The 23,836-nt window shown below is 32.2% G+C and overlaps 1 long non-coding RNA gene across 1 annotated transcript; it reads right to left on the reverse strand.

The window, feature by feature from the left end:
* Positions 1-12,418: 12,418 nt before the first annotated feature.
* Positions 12,419-14,553, reverse strand: LOC128293725 (uncharacterized). The gene is made up of 2 exons (XR_008283908.1): positions 14,433-14,553; positions 12,419-12,586 (listed from the first exon to the last, which is right to left on the reverse strand). It is a non-coding gene; the product is annotated as an uncharacterized LOC128293725 (long non-coding RNA).
* Positions 14,554-23,836: the final 9,283 nt, after the last annotated feature.

Below are 23,836 nucleotides of genomic sequence, written 5' to 3' on the forward strand. Positions count from 1 at the left end.
CAAGCATTTAAGAATATAATTCAAGTTACACGAACTTACCTTGATACTTGTTCATGTACAAAAATCAACTAATCCTTAACTTTTTCCTTTCCTCGATCTAGCTTCGTATTTGAATCTTCTGGATCTAAATAAATAAATTAATTATCAATTTAATACATTTCATGTTCATATGCAACAATTTCGATAATTTCATTATTATTATTTATAGTTTATTCAAAACTGTCTATTTGAGTCATAGTCACTAAATTATTTATAACTCGAGCTAAAAAACTCCAAATTAAGATCCGTTAATTTTCATTAAAACTAGACTCATATATATTCTTACCATAAAAGTTTCAGAATTTTTGGTTTAGCCAATAAGTACAGTTTATTCTTTAAAGTCACCCCTGTTCTGCTGTCTGACAGTTCTGACCCTTCTTCACTAAAAATTAATTATCTATTCATACAGAATTTTGATGATGTTTTCGTTTGTTTTTATTGAAAATAGACTCATATATGATTCTATTAATATAAATTTAAACCCATAATTATTTTTATTAAATTTTTTATGATTTTTCAAATTCAGAACAGGGGAACTCGAATTCATTCTGACCTTGTCTCACAAAATTCATTATTTCTCATGATTATCAGATCCATTGCTTACACCGTTTCTTCTAGGAGGAGCTAGACTCAATAAGCTTTAATTTCATATTTTTTTGATCTTCTAATTAGTTTCCTACAATTTATGGTGATTTTTCAAAGTTAGTATACTGCTGCTGTCCAATATTGTTTTAGTGCAAGCTGTTTATTACCATTTTTCCCCTAAACTTTTAATAAATAACAATGTCGTCCCTACTCAATTAGCCTCTCAATTGAGCTGATTTTTCTCAATTAACACTTTATTCTATCACCTTAAACTAGTTTACACCTTTTAGGAATCAAAATTTCAGAAATAAACTTTAATTCCAAACATTTTCACAATTAGGTCCTAAAAATCAATTTCTATTGAAATTACCTAATAAAATCATCTCATAAACAAATTAAAGCTTTAATTTCATTCTATTTCATCATAAAATTACAACACTCAACCATGGTGACTTTCAATTTCATCCATGAAATAAAAAACTAATGAATTTAATAGTAGGACGTAGTTGTAAAAGTCTTAGAAACACAAAAATTACAAGAAAAAGGCAAGGATTAACTCACTTGGTGCAAAAATTATGGAATACCAGCTTAGACAACCCTCCTATGGGGTTTTTAGCTGCTGGAATTAAAGAGAAATCTAGATATTTCTTATTTAGTCCTAGTTTTATTTAGTTAATTTTGGAATATTTCAATTTTGCCCTTAATTTATCAATTTTCCTGCTGATTTCATGCCCTTGCCGTCCAGCCCAAATAAATTTTGGGTCTAATTCCTTTTAAATCCTCTCTCATTAGACACTTAAGCTATTTAATCATCTCATCCACTTTTACACCTTTTACAATTTAGTCCTTTTTATTTAATTAACTATCCAAACATTAAAATTTCCTAACAAAATTTTAATACCACATTACTAACATTTCATAAATATTTATAAAATTATTTTTGACTTGGTTTTACGAGATAGAGGTCCGGATACCTTATTTTACCCAATTTCTTCAATAATTTCTTTTTCTAACTAACAACTAAATCGGTAAAATTTTTTTACCAATATTTTCATACGATTTTCCTATCATGTCTATTTTCATGCAAAAATATTGAAATAAATTTCTCTTTAAATCGGATTTGTGGTTACAAAACCACTATTCCGATAACCTTGAATTTAGGCCATTACATAGAAAGTGTTACATGGTTAACATGTTGAGGATATGTGTTTAGGCTTTTGGCTAAACTGGTTTGGATATATTAGCATGCTTACCTTAAATGTGATTAAATGGTATGTTAATTTCCTTGTTATACGAACTTACTAAGCTTAAATGCTTACTCTATGTTATTTTCCATGTTTTATAGTAATTCAGAAGCTCATTTTGGTTGGAAGCTGGTAGGAGTAACTTCACACTATCCATCAGTCTTTTCGGTATGATTAGTAAATTAATTTTGGTTATAATGGCATGTATAGGTTAATTTGGCCAATGATGTCATGTAAATGTTTTATTGGAACTAGCCATTTGAATGGCTTGTGATGGATAAATTTTGATGTGTATGTAAGTGGACTTATCATGTTTGATGTGTGTTTGAAATGGTTGAATGATGGAAATCTTATAGGTATATTAATGGTTGGGTTGAATAGGTATATTTGGTAAATTATGCATATATGTATTTGGTCATGTAGGTGAAATCAGTTATTTGATTGATATGAGTTATGTTGTCATTTAAAGGGCCTAAGGACATATTGTTGGTATGTGATAGCATCACATGTTTAAGTATTGATTTTGGCTTGATTTGAATGTCTTGTTATGGCTTGTTGATGTCCAAAATGTTGATTTGGGTTGATGACAAATTGGGTGAGAAATATGGCCAGGAAAATGACCTATTTTTGTCCGCATGGGCGTGTGTCTCAGCCGTGTGTGACACACGGTCAGGTGACATGGCCATGTGTCCACTGTATCTTTAATTTGCACAAAACAGAATGCTTACACGGCCTAGCATACAGGCGTGTGGCTTGCCTTTGCGACCCAAGTTAGAGAGTTCATGAGTATGGACACGGGTTGGGACACGGTCGTGTACCCCTATTTCGAATACCCACATGGCCTGGCCACATGGGCGTGTGTCTCCTACACCTTTGAAAATTTTTAATGTTTTCTGAAAAATCCTTTGAGTATCCGATGTAGTCTCGACTTATTTCTAAAGTGTATTTTGGGTCTCGAAGGCTTGCATAAGTGACAATATATTTGTTTTTGATTGGTTTCTGATATGAATGTTATTTTATATGAAATATTTGTTTATTTGATCTGTAAACTCCAGTAATGCTTCGTAAACCTGTTTCGGTGACAGATTTGGGTTAGGGGTCTTACAACTCGGGTTGCTAACACTAGCTTTAAATCAGGGCTGCTAACACTAGCTTCAGAGAGTCCACAACATATGCTGGATCTCAAGCCATCGAATTACCCCTGATCACGACACTTGTTTTCCTTTTTGGAACTTTAATAACACGTCAATTTCATTTCAATTGTTTATTAAATTCACACGACTTGTTATCGAAGTCATATCATTTTTATCTCTGTAACCATATACTCTTTTCATATTTCAAATAACGATCCATAAACCATTTAAACATTATATCATAATCCTGTACATATTACTCATTCATACAATAATTTCTAATCCATTCTATTCTGAATATCTATAAGTATTTATCATATGTTTCATAGCTTTCAATTTAGTCATTTAGATGCCAAAAACATTATATTCAACGGTCTAAACTAATAAGCAAGGCAATATAATACAAACATATCATAAATTAATAAAGTAAGTATCATATGAACTTACCTAGAAATACAACAGTAAACAATATGTCTAGGATTAATTCACAATTTCTCATTTTTCTTAATTATCCTACTGGTTGATCCGAATCTCAATCTATACAGTAATTCATTTCAATTTATCAGTTCTAAATACCTTATAACATATTGTTTCATGTATATGACTTCTTACTTTCATTTTTCACAATTGCCCTAAAGTTTCACATTTTATTTAATGTAGTCCCTAGAACTGAAACTATCATATCTTTCACATTTAAGCTCCATTTTTCAATCCAATTTCAATTTCATCCCTGTTCAACCCTCTAAATTCAATAATTACAAAAATTTCATGTCAATTCCAAATATTTTTATTTTGGTCCCTAAGATCAAAACTAACAAAATTTCACATTACAAAGTAGTCCTTAATCAATTCTAAGCTTACAACCAAGTAATTTAATAACAAAAACATAAAAAAACCATAAATGAAAATATTTTAAAACTTTAATAGTTTTACGATTTAATACCCGTGTTAAAAATATTGGTTCATAGATTAAGCTACAACAATCTTAAAAACATAAAATTCATGAAAAACGGGTTTCAAAAACCTTACCATGCATAGATGATAAGCTTGATCGAATGTGAAGTCTACAAAAATGACTTCTAAGGTTCTTTTGTTTGAACAAATTCAGTATAAGTAAGTAAATGGTGATGATGGTTGTTTTTATTTTATTTGTCATATGTATAATATTAACTTAATTAATATTAACATCTATTTTACTCAAATATAACCACATAGCCATCCATCACTATTAGTAATGGCCTAATTGACATTTAAACTCGTGATTTAATATTATTTAATCTTTTTAACACATAAAAATTAATAGCGATCCACTTTTATTATTCTTACGATTTATTCTTTGTACCTTAATTAACCATCTAATCACTAAAATTTTCAAGCTAGAATTCAATTCGTCTAAATTAAAACCTCGTATATATTGGATTGGGTTATGAAAACGAGTCTTGATACCTCATTTTCTAAAACCACTAATTTTAAGGTCGAATTTGGAGCTCATTCGTCAACTCTTTTGGTAAATTTTTACTCATTTTGGCTGGTTATAAATGACATGTAAATAGGTGCGATTTGTTATATGATGAGAAGTTAAGAATTGTGCTTTTATGCCAAATTGATGTGAATGGTATGTAATGTTAAACTTTAAGGTGTGTTGTCATACTTTGACATGAATTTGAAAATTATGTTTTGGTCATTTTGGTGAACTTTGTTTGATAAAATCTTGGCATTTGGAATGAGGATCATATGTGGTTTTTAAGTATGAATATTGTGGCATGAATAGTGATGAATGTTAAGTTGTGAATGGTTGAATTCAGGTGCTAACTGTGGCATATTGGTTAGGCACTTAGGATGAATGACATATGTTATGTTTTTGGCAGATTTTTGATGTATTTGAATAGCCTTAATAATTGGCATATTGTATTGCTTGTGGCTTAAGTGAACATATATAACTTGATTTATAAGGCACTTTTGGTACACACAGTTTGACACACAACCGTGTGACATACATGGTCCTGTGGCACAACCATGTACTCTTTATGTTTTGGGAAGGTTATAAACCAATGATTGGTTAGTTGAATTGGTATAGCTTGGATTAACTTTTTGTTGCCTAATTTGTGAAAATTGTTGGAATGGAAGCTTAGAAATAGTTAGATGAATGTTTAGACATGCTTTTGGACTAGTTTTGTGCAGGATATAAGTGTGTATTTATTCACCAATTGGCCAATAGTTTAGCTTGGCATGGAATAGGTACCAAATGGCCTAAAATATACCAAAACAGAGTCCATGTTGAGACAATAAACTTTCTTCATCACAATGTCAGCAGACAGTTTGTGACGTCCCGACGTTGAATGGTCGGACATTACGACGCTGGCCCTGAATTTTCAAAACTCTACAATTCAGTCCTCGTGTCAACAAAAGAGCTTTCGTAAGCTCGATTAAGGCTTAGATTTAGTTGTGAATTGTATTATGAATGTGTTTAAGTCATAAATGTTTGTTTGGTTGATATATTCACTGTATTTTGACGGAACTTGTTCTAGCAACGAATTTGACATCTCGTAACTGATAATACTCTAGAACGACATATTTTATGTGCTAATTGCATGCTTATTTTGAGTATGATCCTACTAATTTAGGTTATTTTATCATATTTTATCTTTTAGGGACTAAATTGGAGGCAAAAGGAAATTTAAAGGCAAAAAGTGCAAATTTGAAGATATAATGGGCCAACATTCAAAGAAAGAGATAAGTGGTGCCAAAAATGCAAGCATGGAAGACCCAAGGACTAAAATACAAAAGAAGAGATTTTATAGCACAAAACTCTATTTTAATTTCAATTATTTTAAGATAATTATTAAGGATAATTATTTAGATTTAATTTTAGGATTTATTTTTATTTATCTTTAATTATCTTTATTTATTTGTATTTATCTTTTAGAATTTAATTAGTAATAGACTAGGATTTTCAGTACTATAAATAGGGGATGGAGTGGCACATATTGGACATCTCTCTTTTTTCTGTAAATACTCCCTCTCTCAAAAACTCTGTTTTTTGTTCTTTCTATATTTTCTTCAATAAAAATCCCATTTTTATTATATTTATTTCTTTCCCAAAAATAATGAGTCACTAAACCAATCTAGCTGAAGGTTGTCAAAACTCCCCAAAAAGGTTCATGAGGCTTAGAACCCGCGTTTAGCCTTCTGAACAAGGTATTCATCACTTCTCCGCATTACGGGGATGACGCTTTCATCCATGTCCCTAAATAGGTGATCTTTTCAACTTTTGCAATGAACGACTGCTTTGTACAGTCGGTTCGTTGGCTTTCTGCGCCAGAGGTTGGCGAATCCAACAGACAAAACGGCGTGGTGTTCACCATTGGGAAGTGATGATCTAGCAGAAGATAGTCCCACAAAAGCTATTATTGGCTAGAGTCAGGCTCCACCAAATTTTAAATCTAAATCCTTGGAGCTGGTGGTCGTAGGCGTCCTCTTCCACTATAACTGGCTTATCCTGCTTGAAAAGGGTTACTTAAAAGCCAAGGATTGAACCCAATATGGAACGAGACAACCGAGGGCTGGAATCTCACCACATAAGAAACTTTCATTTCCCCAAACTATATTTATTTTTATATTCTTCATTTTAATTTCGACAATTTATATAATTTCGCAATTTCAACTCACTTTAAATTCTGTTTTATTTTATTTTTCCAAATCAAAATTCTTAATTCCATTTTCTTATTTTTCAGGAACACAGGTTTTCTTGGCCAAGAAATTGCCCAGGATTTCAAGAAAAAACGAACATTTGTACAATCCGATCCCTGAGGATTCGACCTTACTTCCCCTTTACTATTATTTTTACTATTTTACAGGGAATAGGATATTTTTTGTGCTTTCAACGACCAATCAAATTTTGGCACCGTTGCTGGGGATCGGTAACGTACTAATCTTGTTTTTTGTTTCTTATGACCAGATCTGCTCTAGGAACTCTTGCATTTTATTCAAAGATTGAAAAGACTGCGAGAGCTAATCGCAACGAAACAAAGCTAAAGAAAAAGTAGTCAGTGGTGGTTGGGACTCAAAGTAATCTACCGCCAGAAATCAGAATCGACGACGAAGCAGAGTCTAGGGTTAATGAAAACCCTACTCAAGCTTTTGAAGGCGAAAAAGTAGAAGTCGATTCCCCATAAGAAATGCTTAACGCTAGGGTTGACAGAAACCCTAATTTAGCACCTCAGCCTATAGCTCAAACAATTCAGCAACTGGCCGAAGCGCCGACATAACAACTACCACTATGCATCACGTATCCTACTATAGATACTGATTTTGAATTAAAGTCAGGCTTGATCCAGCTACTGCCAACTTTTCAGGGGTTACAGAATGAAAATCCCCACAAGCATTTGAAAGAATTCCATATGGTTTGCCTTAGTATGAAATCTCAGGGGGTAACTGAGGATCAAATTAAACTACGTGCTTTCCCTTTTTCCTTAGCAGATTCTGCTAGGGAATGGTTATTTTATTTACCTCTTGGATCTGTAACGACTTAGGCTGATCTGTCTTGTTTGTTTCTCAACAGGTTTTCCCAGCATCGCGTGTAGCCGAGTTAAGAAGAGAAATTGTAGGAATAAGGTAAAAAGACGCAGAGTCTCTGTATGACTACTGGGAGCTATTTAGAAAGTTGTGTGCAAGTTGCCCACAACACGGTATAATAGAATAATCTTTGCTCCAGTACTTTTATGAAGGCCGAAAACTCATAGAGATGAATATGGTAGACGCCGCGAGTGGATGAACGTTGGTCAACATGACTCCACAACAAGTAAGAGACTTAATCTCCACGATGGCTGCAAATTCTCATCAATTTTGAGCCAATCCTAAACCCCCTAGAAGGGTTCACCAGTTAAGTAATTCAACCTTAGAGGATAAAGTTGACAGACTTACTAATATGATGCATTCTCTTATTACAAAAAAAACAAAAACAACCCAGTTATGCGGAATATGTACTACCCCTGAACATACAACTTATGCTTGTCCCAGTTTGAATGATGATACTATGGCTCATTTAGATGTTGTGGGAAATTTTCCTTGGCCACCACAAAGGCGATTCGACCCTTACGCTACTACTTATAACCCAGGATGAAGGAAGCAGCCTAACTTGAGTTATGGGGCCAATCCACAATATAACCAGCCATACCAAAATCGGGTTCTACAATAGCCACAAGATTCAGGCAATTCTCTAGAAACTTTGGTCAATAAATTAGCAGCTAATATGCTTGATTTTCAACAGAAAACTGAGGCATCTATAAGAGAATTGACCATATCAATTGAACAATTTAACTCACAAGGGAAGTTACCGTCACAAACAGAACCTAATCCAAGACAACACGCAAATGCAGTGACGTTGCGAAGTGGAAAAGTATTGGAACCAATTCCTGATAGAAATCTTGGCCAAGAAATCACCTAGGAAAATCCCGAAAAAGACGAACAGGTCTGAGTGAAACCCCCACTGCCAAAAATCCAACCTCCATTTCCAGGACGATTAAATCAGTGTCAAAAAGTTAAAGAAGACAAGGAGATCCTCGAAACATTCAGAAATGTCGAGATCAATTTACCACTATTGGATGCCATCAGACAAATTTCGTGGTATGCCAAGTTCCTTAAAGAACTCTGCACCAACAAACGAAAACTAACAAGTAATGAAAAGGTAAGTGTTGGTGAGAATGTATCTGCAGTACTACAGCAAAAAATGCCGGCAAAATGTAAAGATAGGGGTATGTTCCCTATACCATGCAAAATAGGCCATTTGGGGATCAAGAAGGCCATGTGTGATTTAGGGGCCTCCATAAATGTTATGCCTTATTCTATTTATGAATCACTTAACGTAGGTTTTTTTGACAAAGACATGTGTTATCATTCAGTTGGTAGACAGGTTCATTGTGCATTTTGAAGGAGTCCTTGAGGACGTATTAGTCAAAGTCAATGGGCTTATCTTCCCTGCAGATTTCTATGTGATAAAAATGGAGGAGGATAATGCTCCTGGGTCTTCAAACATCTTGTTGGGACGACCTTTCCTTAGTACTGCAAATACTAAAATTGACGTACGAAGCGGAACCCTCACGATGGAGTTTAACGGGAAGGTCATGAAGTTTAACGTCTATGGCACTATTAGTTACCCAAGTAAAGTCTTGAACGTAAACCGCGTCGATATAATTGACTCATCAGTAGAAAAAAATTTTGAGTCATCTTATGGAGATAAATTTAAAATGATGTTTGATGATTTTGAATCTGTTAATAAATTATTGGCTCTCATGAATACTAAATTTCTACCTTCTATTGTGCAGGCACAAGATCTGAAATTAAAACCACTTCCCGAGCATCTCAAATGCATATTTTTGGAGCATGATGAGACCATTGCTGACTTAAAAGGTATCAACCCCTTGGAGGAAAATATGAAACCAAAGAAAGGGGCGCAAGGACGATTAAACCCAAATATGGTGGATGTGATAAAAAAGGAGAATTTCCAAACCCATACAAATGAAAGAATTCAGCTGGAACAGCCCCAATACTAGTTGAGACGTCAATCTAGCGATGTTAAACAAGCGCTTGTTGGGAGGCAACCCAATTTTTATTTTTATTTATTTTATCTTATTATTTTATTATTTATTATTTTCAGATATTAATAAAATTCTCTTCTTCTAGGTAAACCGAAACGAAGATAGGAAGAAAGGAGGAATGACAAATCTGCAGCCAAACAGCCCTTACTCGACACTTGTGGCCAGCAACTAGCGGATCTCATTGCCATCATACTCGAATGACAGTAATTACACGGGGAGTTCCTCTACACCTTTTTCTCCTATTTTATTTATTCCACACCAAGGACTATGTGTTTTAAGTAGGGGGAGGCATTCCTCATTATTTCTATCGTTTTAGATACTGAATCTTTATTGTTACTGCTGATTCGGTTGTTGCTGCCCATATAATTTTTTTTTAAGAATATTTTGCCTCTTTTAATGCCCAAGAATTTTACCACGACTTGCCCACTGTTTGACTCACATGCATAATTCTTATCTACTGAGTTAATTATGATTTTGCTTGATAGATTTCATCTCCATTGTTTTATTTGTTTTAGTTTAAATAATTATGATTAATGGAGTTAACTCTATTTTTCTTTTAGTAAATTTGATTAAGTCTAAATACAAAGAGGACACTTAATATAATTGTATGCTTAAAATATGTTCATGACTATTAAGGTGGTTACTGAAACTTATTTTTGACACTTGATTGTTGCTCCTAAGTCCTCCAAAATTAAAATTTCGTTTAATCATAATGTTTCTGTGGTTATGAGTGCAGCTTAAGACGTGACTAGCTGACTAACCGGGGTAGGGTGCTTGGGTTGTCATCCTATTTCGCGTGAAAAGGTTGTGTGACGTGTTAGGTAAAACTCCACTAACCGGAATTAATTTTTAAGAATGTGTTGGGCTGAGTAACTGGGGTGAGGTGTTTGGCTGTCATCTCTCTTCGCGTCAAAAGGTTCGATATGTTCTTAAGAAAAATAAAAATTAGTAATGTGTTAGGCTAAGTAGCCGGGGTGGGGTGCTTGCTGTCATCTCTCTTCGCGTCAAAAGGTTCAATATATTTCTAAGTAAAAATAAATAAATAAAATTAAAAAAAAGGAAAAAGAAAAAAGAAGAAGGAGGTATTAACAAAATTTGGGGACTAAAGGAGAAATAAATAAGGTGTCTTGATAGGTTTGGTAAATTACTTAATTTTTATGAAATAATCCAAGTCGATCTTAATTTTTGTGTGTGTTAATTAGAATACTTTTTTTAAATTTTACTTAAAGCAAGCTAAGGGTTCTCTTTATTTTTCATTTGTATTTTGACTAATTTTTATAAAATTTTGGAGTAGTATTTCTTTCATGGCAGGATTTAATTTTCACAATGAACATGAACCATACTTGAGGGCAAGCATGGGCTAAGTAGGGGGAATTTGATAATACTCTAAAACGACATATTTTATGTGCTAATTGCATATTTATTTTGAGTATGATCCTACTAATTTGGGTTATTTTATCATATTTTATCTTTTAGGGACTAAATTGGAGGCAAAAGGAAATTTAAAGGTAAAAAGTGAGAATTTGAAGATATAATGGGCCAACATGCAAAGAAAGAGAGAAGGGGTGCCAAAAATGCAAACATGGAAGACCCAAGGACTAAAATACAAAAGAAGAGATTTTATAACGCACGACTCTATTTTAATTTCAATTATATTAGGATAATTATTGAGGATAATTATTTAGATTTAATTTTAGGATTTATTTTTATTTATCTTTAATTATCTTTATTTATTTGTATTTATCTTTTAAAATTTAATTAGGAATAGACTAGGTTTTCTAGTACTATAAATAGGGGATGTAGTGGCACATATTGGACATCTCTCTTTTTTCTGTAAACACTCCCTCTCCCAAAAACTCTGTCATTTATTCTCTCCATATTTTCTTCAATAAAAATCTCATTTCTATTATATTTATTTCTTCCCCAAAAATCATGAGCCACTAAACCAATCTAGCCGAAGGTTGTCAAAATTCCCCAAAAAGGTTTATGAGGCTTAGAACCCGTGCTTAGCCTTCTCAACAAGGTATTCATCACTTCTTTAACTTGTGCAAGGAACGACTGCTTTGTACGTTTTGGAAAGATTGCACAGTCGGTTCGTTGGCTTTCTGCGTCAGAGGTTGGCGAATCCAAGAGACAAAACGGCGTGGTATTCGTCGTTGGGAAGTGATGATCTAGCAAAAGATAGTCCCACAAAAACGATTATTGGCTAGAGTCAGGCTCTGCTAAATTTTAAATCTAAATCCTTGGAACTGGTGGTCGTAGGCATCCTCTTCCACTATAACTGGCTTATCCTGCTCGAGAAGGGTTACTTAAAAGCCAAGGATTGAACTCAAGGTGGAACGAGACAACCGGTGGCTGGAATCTTGTAGCACCCCAAACCCGGCCCAGAAGTTATGGTCGGATCCGGCATGCCACATCAAACACGTTAAAAAAAAATTTCCATTCTAAGTCCAGAAAATCGTACTTGATGTTCAAAAGATTAATTCATTAAAGGTTAAAGTGAATGGAAGCTGTGCACCAGGTAGGAAACCGGAAAAGAGGTGGTGAGTCCATCGGACTGCTTAAGTACCAAGCTCCCTTCGGATCCAATCCTAGACATGCATACCGCCATTGCCACACTTTAACGTCATGGATATTTCTAGGAAACCGATTTGATTAAGTCATTTTTAGGAAAAGTGATTAATCTTGGAAAATACTTTCATTGCGGAAGCTTTGCTTGTTGTCGTGTTATTTTGAAATCAACTGTTGTTTTTGAAAACGCGCCCTAAAGCTATCTAATTTCAACAGTTAAAATAAGTATTACTTATCTTAGTAATACATATAAAAAAAACCATCAAAAATAAATAAGCGGCCTTATTACATTTAAAAACCCAAAACTTCAAACGTAAATAAAAGGATGTCCAGTTCACCAGAAGAAAATCAAACTTTCAGAATAGGTGGCCACTCCGAATTCCCTCACAGCTCCAAGCCCACTATGGTTGGGGATTACCTGCGTGGATGAAAATAAAAGGGGTGAGTTTGGGGAAACTCAGTGTGTAAATTAACCCAACCATAGCCTATATCAGCTTAAACCACATAAATAGAATAAGTTGGCCTTAGCCCAGAACAGAATTCAAAATAAAGCCCATAGGCCCATAATGTAAGCGAGCAGATATTACATGTTTATCGAAACCCAACTATATCCAACCGTATACACCCCGTACCAACCTTACACCGTGTGGGAGACAACTCGACCCACCCAACCGCTACACACCACGAATTTGCAGCATGGCTGCGAGAGCGAATAATGTGACAGATTCACCAGATCTGAGATAATTGTGGCGAGCCACTAGAACGAATATATGTGGCGAGCCACCGGATCGAATATTTGTGGCGAGCCACCGGATCGAATATTTGTGGCATAGCCACCGAATGCTTCCTCCATAATATAACCCATGTCCCCATGCAATGATATATAATCATGGCATACATCATACGTAATCGATCGTCATGCTTTTCGGTCAAAATTAACCCTAGGGGTATAACGGTAATTTTACACCTAGGGGTATAACATAGAATTTTCATACATAGGGGTATTATAGTAATTTAGCTACTTTTAGCGTTTTCATGCATATCCTAACTATTTACGTACTATCGAACACTTATCAGCATACTTACGAATTGGGCCGTTGGCCCATGAACCCGATCTTTGGCCCATTAAGCCTAAATTATCAAAATGTACTAAAATCGCGTCTGCGGTTTATTACTTTAGATTACCAAATATACAAACCCAACTATCTTACGAGCATTCGACACTCGCAAATTCCCAAAATACCGACTTTTACGCATTTCGACTTTTCGGCTTTTGCCAATCTAGTTTATGAGAGGTGTCGATTACACACTGCTTTGCGACGATATCTTGTGAGATCCACACATGAACCGCCTACAATTGGATTACTAACACGTTAATCTAACTATTCAAATACAAACTATGTATTAACCCCTTACAATATTCGCCAACCACACCTACAGATCATAGTAAGCTTATAAGAAATCAATAAGCAACTCATTAACAAATTTTGTCAATGTTTACCACATAATCATAATTTCACTGCAAGCTGTCTTCCGAGCAACAGTCACTAAATTATTTATAACTGGAGCTACGAAACTCCAAATCAAGTGCCGTTAATTTTCCCTGAAAATAGACTCATATATATTTTATCCATAAAATTTCCAGAATTTTTGGTATGGCCAATCAATACCAGATTTTTCTTAAAGTTTCCCATGTTTCACTGTTTGACTAATCTAACCACTCTTCATTACGAATCAAATTTCTCATTTTACAGAATTCAAAATATATTCTTGTTTATTTCATTAGAAACTAGACTCAATAAGCTTTAATTACATAATTTATTCACCTTCTAACTCATCTCCTACAATTTATGGTGATTTTCCAAAGTCACGTTACTGCTGCTGTCCCAAGTAGATTTATTACCAAATCACTCTTTCACACATAACTTGCATGCATGTTATTTAAACATGTATATCACCAATCAATCATCACATATCTATGATTTTACTTAAGTATAATCTCCATTTCATCATTTTAAAGCACAACATATTAGCTGATTTTTCCCTTTAACATCTAAGGCACATGCATGCTCATTTGTTTGGCTCAACTTCACCTATCTTCCATTTTTCATCAAAAGAACATGAAACAACAGCCATTTCCTTCATTTTAATTCATGACTAAATGCTTACAACACAACTAAAAACCAAAATATGCTTCAAGAGTTAAGTTAGAATCAAGAAGAACTCATGAACATCAAGATAGAAGCCAACTACCATGAACTTACCTTCAATTTTCTTCCCCAAGTGACCGAACACTCAAGAGCTTTCTCTTCTCCTTTCTCTTCTCTAACTTTCAGCTATGATGAACAAAGATGGACAAAACTTTGTTCTTTTCACCCCTTTTTCTTTTAATAAAACTTCATATTTCATCCATATAATTCTTTAATACAAAAGACATGAAATTTTTATCATGAAACATTTACCTAACCCATTATCATGGAACATTTACCTAACCCATTATCATGGAACATTTACCTAACCTATTATCAATTTGTATCAATTTGTACCATAAATTATGGATATCAAGTGCACATTTTGTCTACAACAACATGATGGTTGGCCACTTCATGTAAAATGGGAGGTTTGTCATGCAAATCCTCCTATTTTGCACTCCTATTTATTTGGCCACTTCAATTTAGCCTATAGCATTTTCAAACATTTTCACATAGGTCCTATTTCATAATTTCACTCCCTTTTTCTTATGGAACAAAAATTAACTAAAATTACCGGGTTCTATCTTAAGCTTGGGCCATCTAGAGGCCCACTAACATAATTAAACCTATGCCAACATTCACAGGATTCTCGAAAATTGGGGCGTTACAAACCTTGCCACATAAGAAACTTTCTTTTCCCCAAACTCTGTTTATTTTTATATTCTTCATTTTAATTTCTGCAATTTATATAATTTCGCAATTTCAACTCACTTTAAATTCTGTTTTTATTTTATTTTTCCAAATCTAAATTCTTAATTCTATTTTTTTTTATTTTTTAGGAACGCAAGTTTTCTTGGCCAAGAAATTGTCTAAGATTTCAAGAAACGAGCATTTGTACAATCCGGTCCTTAAGGATTCGACCCTACTTCCCCTTTACTATTATTTTTACTATTTTACAAGGATATTTTTCGTGCTCTCAACGACGCATCAGTAACCCAGATTTATTGCCTTAATTAGGATTTGAGTCTTTAATGGAGCTCTTGGTAATAAAATGACATTACAAATATTTCTCTCATTATATTTTTCATCTCGGCTCACGTTTGAAGATTGACTTAACTCTTTATTCCTACTTAAGATAAGCAATAGGATTGTTTTTGCCTAGAAAGAATGGCATCTTCATCTTGATAGCATTGAGATTGCTATCTTTTTTCTTTTTTGGAACATAGCCAACACATAGTCTTCATCTTTAAAAGTATGCACAACCTCCCTTCTTTTTAGCATTCGACTTCTTGAAATAGACTGTAATGCCTCTTACTTATCTTAATGATCAGTACAGATAAAAGGTACTACCGAAGCATTTTCTTTACTTGTATAATTTTTTTTTCCAAATCATCCATTTGGAAAACTTTGAAAGAATTCAAACATAGTTGGAAACCAATTCAGATGATTAAAAACATATGGACACATATCCAAGTCATAAATCTAGAGTTTGGGTTTGAAAGTGGAAAAAAAACGTAATATCAAAATTTTTCGAGGTGTTACAATTCTTTCCTTAGAAATTTTCGTCTTAAAATTTTCACTCAAAATTTCCAAAAACCTTTAAAAATAAAAGTAAACATAAAAATAAAGTTTTCTTAAAATATTTAACAGTTCGTTTAATAGTATCATAAAATATTTAAGAGTTCAAAACGTTCTGAGAAACTTCAAGAAAATACTAAATTCTATAATAATTGATAACCATGTTCATAATTAGAATTAGAAGACATCTCGAATCATTTTAAAGGTAAAAAAAAACAACATTAAAGTCTCGCATAGTTTAGAAAATTACGATTCAAGTTTCCTAGGTGGCATGTACATTAGATGCTCTATCTATATGAACTTGATTTAGACCTAGAACTGGCTAAAACTATATCTTTGATACCAAAATTGCACTACCCCAAACCCGACCAGAAGTCTGATCGAATCTGAGGCGACATAATGGTCCTAGAGTAACTTGTTTGATCAATCATTCATTCAATATACATTAAAATATAAAATTTAAACAAACAAATAATAAATCATTTAACAAAATTATATTTATAAAGAAATTAAAATCATTTAGCAAATCTCAATCAAGCAACCAAATCGACCAAATACCAAAATCTTAGGTACCTGCCAAAGCTATACCGAGTAATGTCTTTAGAAAAGTAAGGATTTGCAAAGACTCTTCACAATGATGTTGCTTGACCACAAACTTATCTATAACTTGCGCATTTACTTGAAAACCTGAATGCTGAGCTTTTTAGAGCTCATTGATATTATACTAAATTCTAAAATAACATATAATTAAGGTTAATGCACAATCGTATCTATACTTGAATATACAAGACAGAAAACATATTTTAAAACAATACTTCAAAAAACAAGTCATATTCATATTACTCTATAAAATATTCTCATATCAATTTCATTGCCCTTTATCATTATTTACAATTCTTCATTCATTTGTTTTATATAAACAATTTATTAATATAACAATTAGCAACAATCTCACCACAAACAAAACATTTAATCAATTTATTATCTTTAACTATAGTAACCAATCAAAAGGGAAATAATCTATTGACATATATATAATTGTAAATCCCATTGTTATACGATAAACAATACTTAGGTGCATGCAAAGTATGACTTAGTCCACCAACACACAAAGTATGTGCCAAGCACAACAAGATGATACTCCCGAGCACTCACAAACAAACCTACATAAACAAATCTTTAAATAGCTCTATATCCTATGACATGACAATTGTACTAAAATAGCTATCCATTTATGTTCACAAAGATTGTTATTAATCTGTTTAATGACTTTCAACAATTTAACAATTAAACTAATTATTAAACTTACATAAAATCATGACACTAGTATTATGGCAGTATTGAATCATCTCAAAACACACTATCATAAGAAATCAAACCAAGTGCCAACAGTCACCAAATTAAGTTAATTTGTCAACAACTAACAATCTTAAGGAAATAAATTAGCACTAATTACAAGTTAAGTTAGAATTTTAAGAGCACAAACTAAAGTTCTAAATATTTTTTGCTTAGAAGCGATCAATTCTCGACAACTTTTGCTTTCGACGCTTAACCTATCTCTTTCACTTCAATGTAGAAAAGCACATAGACTCATTAAAACTAAATCTAAACTATGAAGTCCATGACAAAAGGTAAAAATAAAATACTTGGTATGAAAGGTACGGGAAGAAAAAGATAATTTACGTTGAATTTAGATAGAAGAATAAAAAACTCAATTAAAGAGAATAGGCTATAAAAAAATCGTTTTTGCCATTCTTATCTATGAACCAAGATTAAACCCAAATTGCAATACTTGTCTTAGTAAGGAAGGCAAAATTTAAGGTCATAAGGCGACAATGGGTTTTGAAAATGGAAAGTGATATTTAGCAATCTTTAGATTTCCAGACAAAATGAAAGAACTGAAAAAGGGAAATCAGTGTGATGGCATCAAGAGTGCTGTAAAAAGGCTAAAAATGTGAGGGGCAAAATGATAATGTGAAGTCAAAATTGTATTTAACCTGAGACTAGGGGCAAAGCCAGGAAATTTTTAGGGGGGTTGAAATTAAATTGTATAGTTTTCCGATAGTAAAAATATAATTTCACCATTTTCATATCTATATCTTTATATTTTTGAAAGGATTAAATCAAATTTTTATCATTTTTAGGGAGGTCAAAGTGTAATTTTACCTTTACTAATTTAAATTGTTATAAATTTTAAAGAGGCCTAATTGAAGTTTTTTTCCATTTTAGGAGGGTCCGAGGCCCTTACTAGCCCCCTAGCTACGCCTTTGTCTGAGGCTTGAGTAGCCTAAATAACATATTTAGTAGGGGGAGTCACTGAATGCCTATTACGATTTTTTCTTAAATAAAGCTCATTCAATATATGTTATAATAATTCATTACAACAAATTAAGCAATTGCTTCATAGTGGGCCCACTAAATAAAACTCTAATTAAATCTTTTCATGGGTTAGACTATCAACTCAATATCGAAAGTTTCTTCGAAAGTTGGAGGTTTTTGGTAAAAATATTAGGTTCGAAAAATGAGTTTCGATAAAAAATTAGGCTTGTTTAAAATATAGGTCTGACTCGAGCCTAGCCCATTTTCTATGTTTATAATAATATAAAAAATGTATTATATTATGTTATTTATATATTATATTATTTAAACATATAAAACTAAGACTATAGTAATATATAATATTATAATGTAAATATTTAAAAAGAGGTTAATATGTCTATATATATAATTTTAATAAATGAAAAATATATAAAACTATTAAATAAAAATAATGTAAATATTTTTAATAAAATTAAAAAATTTATATGACAAATATAAGTGAATTTGGATCAAATTTTAGACCATAGTTTAAACCGAGTTGGACTTGAATAGATATAAAATATATTAATATCTTGCGTAAACCTGAATAATAAATCCACCTGCCACGAATACCTATAGCTATAATGGATAATGGTATTTCACCCAATCCAACATAATGTAAATTATGCAACAAATTTATTTATTTATTATTATTTTGAAAGGTAAATTCATTAATTCAATGGAACCATACAATTCGAGGAAAAAAATAACAAACACTCGTTGTAGATGGGGAAGGACAAGCTCTACCAACAAAACAAAGGTTTTAGCCTCATCATTAATAGAACATTCTGACACATTGACAATTGGCTTTGTCACAATTCAAGCATGACATATCTGGAATGATTGCAAGCACTTAACACAGTAAGAAAATTAGCCCTGGATAGTTCAAAGTGGCGAGCAAAAATCGACAAAAAAATCGAGTATTCACCAAACTATAGAGGACGACAAAAAAACCATCCCTAAAATCACTTGTAAAACTAATATTATGTAACACCCCTTACCCATATTCGTCTCCGAAATAGGGTACGAGGCATTACCGAAGTTTACCGAATTAATTTTCTGATATTACGGATTAAATATTGTTCACTTACCAAAATATATCATAACGTTCTTTAGATGAGCCTCCAAAGCCCAAAACATACTTCGGGACCAAACCGGAATTACACCAAAACCATAGGATTTTTTTTTAAATAAGCTCAATATAACCTCTTTATAAATATTCAACCTTCCCTGCAATTTTTAAAATCGAAACCAATCCAAACCAGCCAATCCTTTTTAACCAATTTGATACCAAATATACTTCTATTATAATTATACCATTTAACATATTCATCACTCTTTACTTTAATTTATATTCATTAAACAAGTCTTAGCATTTATATAATCATCAAACCATGTACATGCCATATAAGTTAAAAAGGAAAATTTACAAAAGCTACCGGAGAGAAGCTGGATAGTGTGATCCTCAGTGTTGATCCGATCCTCCGTATATTTTCACATCAATCTACAAGAGACATTGAATACACTCAAGTAAGCTCATAGAAGCTTAGTAAGTTCATTGGCATAAAACATAAATCTTACCAAACATTCATTGGCATAAAACATAAATCTTACCAAACATTCATACACTTATACAATATACACAATTACTAAATTCACTTGTCAACCACAATTTCACATGATGAATTCATTTCATTAAGCTCAATTTTAAAATATCAAATATCCAATCGTATTCCAGCATTTAGCTTCAACTATCACTCACCAACACTTGTTAAATTAGAGAACATATTACGGATTTGAGTACGTTGTTCACTCGTTGTCACATTTCACTTTGCCATATTTGGCACACTTTATCACTTTGCCATGTTTGGCACACTTTATCACTTTGCCATAGTTCAACTATGGACTTGCACTTTCACAGTTTTTACTTGAACACTTTGTCATATTGCCATAGCTTAGCTATGGTCTTATACTTGAACACTTGCACTTTGCCATGATATAATCATGGTTTCATCCGTCAATTCGTCACTATTCACTGAACAACAGTACTCAATCCTGCGTTCTGCTAAATTTGAACTTTTGCTTTGATTTTCATATTATTACAATATTCATGATTCAATAACAAATATATATAAAATAATACATTTAACCATTCCTAGTTTAGCAAATAATTATGAAAGTTCAACCATATGAACTTACTTGGGTCGATTTGCAAAATTTGTGAAAATTCAGGGACTAATTAGCTACTTTCTCTTTTCCTCGATTTGATTCGGGTTCTCGATCTACCATTGTAAAATCATTCACTTATCAGTATTGACTTCACATTTATTCTATTTCACATCCTTAGTGTTTATAACCCGCTTATAAGTAACATTATCTGTAATTTCACTATTTACCTATGTATATTCAATGCTGTCCATCTGTGTCATAGTCACTAAATTTTTTTTATTTTGAGTTACAGAACTCCAAATTAGGATTTGCTAATTTTTCCTGAAACTAGACGCACATATCTTCTTACCATAAAATTTTCAAAATTTTTGGTTTAGCCAATAAGTACTGATTTATTCTTTAAAGTTACCCATTCTCATTGTCATCGTGATTCGACCCTTCTTCACTAAAAATTAATTATCTCGTACAGGATTCGGATGATGTTCCTGTTTGTTTCTCTTGATAATAGACTCATTCAGAATTTTAAACATATAAATTTAAGCTCCTAATTATTTTTATCCAATTTTTGATGATTTTCCAAAGTCAGAACAGGGAAACCCGAAATCATTCTGACCTTGTCTCATAAAATTTATTATATCTCTTGATTTACAATTCCATTGTTTTCACCGTTTCTTCTATAAGAAACTAGACTCAATAAGCTTTAATTTCATATTTTATTCATTCTCAATTTAAATTTATACAATTTTTGGTGATTTTTCAAAATTAGACTACTGTTGTTGTCCAAAACTGTTTTAGTGCAAATGTTGATTTCGATTGTACCCTAAATTTCACAGTTCATACAATTCAGTCCTTGCTTAATTAACCCCTCAATTAAGCTAATTTTTCCCAATTAATAATTTACCTAGAAATTAAAAGTTATCTCACAACTATTGAAATTCAGAATTTCCACATAGAAGCCTAACTTCAAACTCTTTTACAATTAGGTCTCAAACATTCACTTTCTATTCAATTCTTTCAATAAAATCAGCATATAAACAATGTAAAGCTCTAATTCCATGCTAAATAATCATATACTTCCAACACATATTCATAGAAACTTTCAATTTCTTTCATAGAATAAAAAACTAATGAATTCAACAAGTGGACCTAGTTGTAAAAGTCACAAAAACACAAAAATTTCAAGAAATAATCAAGAATTGAACTTACTTGTAGTAAAAATATGAAAAACCAGCTTAAGGAAACCCTTATATGGTGTTTTTTCTGATGAGAATGCAGAAAAATAAAGAGAAATCTAGATAATTCTACTTTAGTCCTAGCTTTATTAAGTAAATTTTGCAATATTCCAATTTTGCCCTTAATTCATCAATTTCCTGCTGATTTCATGCCCCTTGCCGTCCAGACCAAAACATTTTTGGTCTAATTACTTTTTAAAACTCTTCTTAATAATCACCTAAGCTTTTCAATAATCATTTAACTAGTTTTGCATTTTTTTTAATTGAGTTCTTTTTAACCAATTGACTATCCAAATGTTAAAGTTTTCTAACGAAATTTTAATACCAACTCAATGACACTCCATAAATATTTCTAAAAATATTTATGGCTCGATTTATGAACTTGAGGTCTCGATACCTCGGTTTAGACCCAATTTACTTATTAATTTCTTTTTAAATCACAAAATCCACTAATCCAAAAATTCCCTTTTCATCACACTTGACTCATATGTATTTATTTACTAAATTTTAAAACTTGTTTATCGAATTTAGTGATCTCGAACCACTGTTTCCGACACCACTAAAACTTAGGCTGTTACATATTACATGCATAAGCAAGACTAAAAACCGTGCTACAAGAGCAGACAAAAACTTTTAAAACTAAAAACTTATTAAATAATAGAAAAAAAATAAAAAAAATATAAAACTTAAGGCAACATGAGTCCAAATTGACTCGTGAAATCATTTATTATTCTGAAATATTCTCAAAACATAAACAAATTAAGAAATTGATGAAGAGCCACCCACTTTCCAAGAAAATACTGATGACCGGTGGAGTTTTAGCGAACAACAAGCATCGTCATCTATCCATCATAACTAGCGAAGACAACAAAGATACCAACAAAATAGATTTGCAAATTGAAAAAGAGAGAAGACATGTCGAATGAATGAGAAGAATAAAGAAAGAAAAAGTTTGTGGGAGGGGAAAAAAAAAGACGATAGCTAGCCCGGAGGCTGGCACCGCCGTTGAGCAAAACAAAAGATAACAAACAAACGTGTAACAACCCATTTTTTAGTGGTGATGAAACAATGGTTTCAGGATCATAAATTTCCATTGTGAGGGTAGTATTAAAATTTGGTTAAGAATTCTAACGTTTACATAGCTAATTAAAGAAAAAAGGACTAAATTGAAAAAGATGCAAAACTTAGTAATTATTACCTTTAGATGATCAAATAGCTTAATTACTATATGAGGAAGGACCTATGTAGTAATTAGCCCTAGTTAATAGTGTTAGACGACAATTGAAATGAAAATGATAAAATAATATATGTTTAATGGCAAAATTGTAAATAAATCAAAATTAAATAAAACAAATTGAAAGAAATAGACATTTCTTCTTCATTTTTCTTCATCTTTTGCCGAAAAACCATGAAAGCAAACCTTGGATAATCGGCCAAGTTCAATACATTGCATGTAAGTGAAATTGATACCCGTTTCTTATAATTTTTACGTTTTTGAGATCATTGTAACTAGGTCTAGCTAGCTCATACCTCTGTTTTTGAATCTGTTAAAAATTTTAGAAGTTTCTATTGATGAATCTTGAATTTTTTTTATGATAATTATGTGTTTGAAACTTTGATTGTGGTATTTGGTTGTTTTGTGAAGTGATTTTTATTAGATTTTGATTCAAGGATTAAATTGTTAAAATGTCAAAATTTCAAGGTTTATTGGTGAATAAGAGGTGTTTTGTGGACTTTTTAGAAGTCTCAAATATTCTTCTATAAATTTTGACTTGAGAAAATGGTTAATTTGATAATTTTTGGGTTAAAGGACTAAATTGCAAAACTTGTAAAAGTTAGGACAATTGTGTAATTTTGAAAAATAAAAGGGTATAAAATGTAGAATAAATTGGAATATGAAATGTAAGCTAATAATTGAGAATTTTATATTTTAGAGCAAGTTACTATTGATTTTCGTGGAAAAAAGAAAATAGCGGAATAATTCATGAACTTCTGCAACTATTACAACTCAGTCCAGGTAAGTTTGTACGAATTTTAATTTAATATCTATATGAAATTTACGATGACATGATATGAAATAGTGGATATAAATTATTCTATTGATGTTGTAAGTTGTTTGGGAAAATGTTATTGATATCA

Source organism: Gossypium arboreum, chromosome 6, assembly GCF_025698485.1.
Source record: "Gossypium arboreum isolate Shixiya-1 chromosome 6, ASM2569848v2, whole genome shotgun sequence".
NCBI classification, from domain to species: domain Eukaryota; kingdom Viridiplantae; phylum Streptophyta; class Magnoliopsida; order Malvales; family Malvaceae; genus Gossypium; species Gossypium arboreum.